This window comes from Nicotiana tabacum, chromosome 19 (assembly GCF_000715075.1).
Source record: "Nicotiana tabacum cultivar K326 chromosome 19, ASM71507v2, whole genome shotgun sequence".
NCBI classification, from domain to species: domain Eukaryota; kingdom Viridiplantae; phylum Streptophyta; class Magnoliopsida; order Solanales; family Solanaceae; genus Nicotiana; species Nicotiana tabacum.
The window spans coordinates 97,294,466-97,296,601 of record NC_134098.1 but is presented as its reverse complement, the minus strand read 5'-3'; positions in this window follow the sequence as shown (position 1 = coordinate 97,296,601).

Genomic DNA, 2,136 nt, shown 5'->3' with positions numbered 1-2,136 from the left:
AGAAGGACATTGTCCCAACAACAATGCAAAATGATCAAACAATTTGTACGAGTGGGCGATTAAGCAAATATCTTGCAATACTTGATATAACACGAATACAATGCTATTAATTGAAGACAAGAAAAATAAAATATCAAGTTATTTCAAATTTTTCCAGCAAGTAAAAAGAGTACAAAGTTTATACACAAACCTTGATGTTTTACCACAAAATAGTTCAATCACAACTTGAGGACGTTCGAATCGTCTACGCCCTAGACAAACCAAATCCGTCCACTTTCTCAAACACTTCCCCTTAGCTTTTACAAGGATATATATACCTTAAATACATAATAAAATATCTATATAAGTTCAGTGATTTAACATGTCAAACTAAATATGATATTGGAAAAAATTACCCAAAATGTTTGAAACAGAAATTCTGAACAGTATCACTGTCTCGTGTTGTGACTCAGATTTGAAGATGAAAAAGGACAAACTAGATTGTGTGGTCTTCTTTACAGTTGTAGATATGTGTCTTAGCATTTTAGAACATTTTGAATCACCCCCATATCAATTTTGTACAAAAGGTTATGCTAAACTTACTAACAGTAGTAGATGGAGGGTTTGTAAAACAGAAAATCTGGGCAGCACGCGCCCTGTACTTCATCACCTATTTTCGGGTAAAGAAAAGACAAATCAGGTTTTGGTTCCTTCATAAGAATTATAGATCTATGAAATATCTTTTTAGAAAGTCTTAGATCACTTAAAACGGAGCTCTATACAAAAAGATATGAAGAAAATACTAATAGTTATCTAGTATAAAAATGGGTTTAGTAACTTATAACAAAAGAGAGGAGCAACTTGAGTTTCACCAAGAACGAATTTTGCTGGTTGGTTTAGTGGAATTTTATGGTAGTTTTCATGAAGTTTTCAGGTGATAAGAAGGAGAGAGGGTAGGGGTGTTTTTCTTTTTCTTGAAAGAATGAAAATGGGGAATTTATGGAAGACTAAGTCAATCATAGTGTATGAAATAAAAATGGCTGCCCAACTACTAAATATCCTTAAATAAATACAAAAGAGTGGCAGCCCAAAAACTTAATTATAATGTATTTAACAATAATTTATCAAAATAATAATAAGTGTTACGCATAGCAATTGCCATAGAACTCCTTTGTCCGTATTAACACAACCTAGAGTAAGAAATTTTCATGTATTGTAAATTTTACGTTTAGGAAGTGCGAAGTAAAAATATTTCCTCATTATAAAGATGCTAAATCGAAAATGCAAATATTAGTAAAAATTTGGGGTGTTACAGCATTTATGGGAGCAACATATTAATCTTGTAAGTTGAATATTTATGTAAAATTTCGACAATAAATTTTACTATAATATAATATTTATTTACTTTTATCTTATCAATGATTTCATTTTTATTTGAATTATACATTAATATGTATAATGTATAATATTTGCCTATAATTTATATTATTTAAAAATTAAAGGTATAAAATAATTTTATATTAAATGGTTATATATGAAAGAAATATGAATTATATGGGATAAATATGTAAAAAAAGAAAAATAAAAGATTTGTTTTATAAAGAAAATAATATAATATAGAAGAGAGAGAAGAATATAAAAGGAATATTCCTTTTTGATCTAAAAAATAATGTAATGGGTTGGAGTTAATTTGCACCAATTTGATGTAAAAAATGGTGGAAGGGTTGTAGATGCCCTTATAAAGCAATTTTTAAATCATCATTTCGACAGATTATAAATATTTACCAATGTCAAACGCATTCAATAATATTGATTTATACGTAAATAAATACTTTTACTTATATGTATAGTATAATTTTTCAATAAAACGACATTTAATAGAATTGAACATCTTTCTGGCCATGTACCCAAAGAGTTGGATGGTGTCGAGACTTGTGACATTTTTGTATATCATTATGGATTTTATATTTCGGTATCAGGAAGGTGAATGAAACGGCCTTAGACTCAAATAAGGTATTTTGAGAGTGGGTATTTCGGTTGTGGTATTTATAGGGGTAATTATGATGTGGTGAGACTCTACAGATGTTTTGGTGGCAATATTCTTGGGTTTTGGTGACCTACGTGGTTTGGTCGAGTTAGAGGAATTTAGTTCTAATA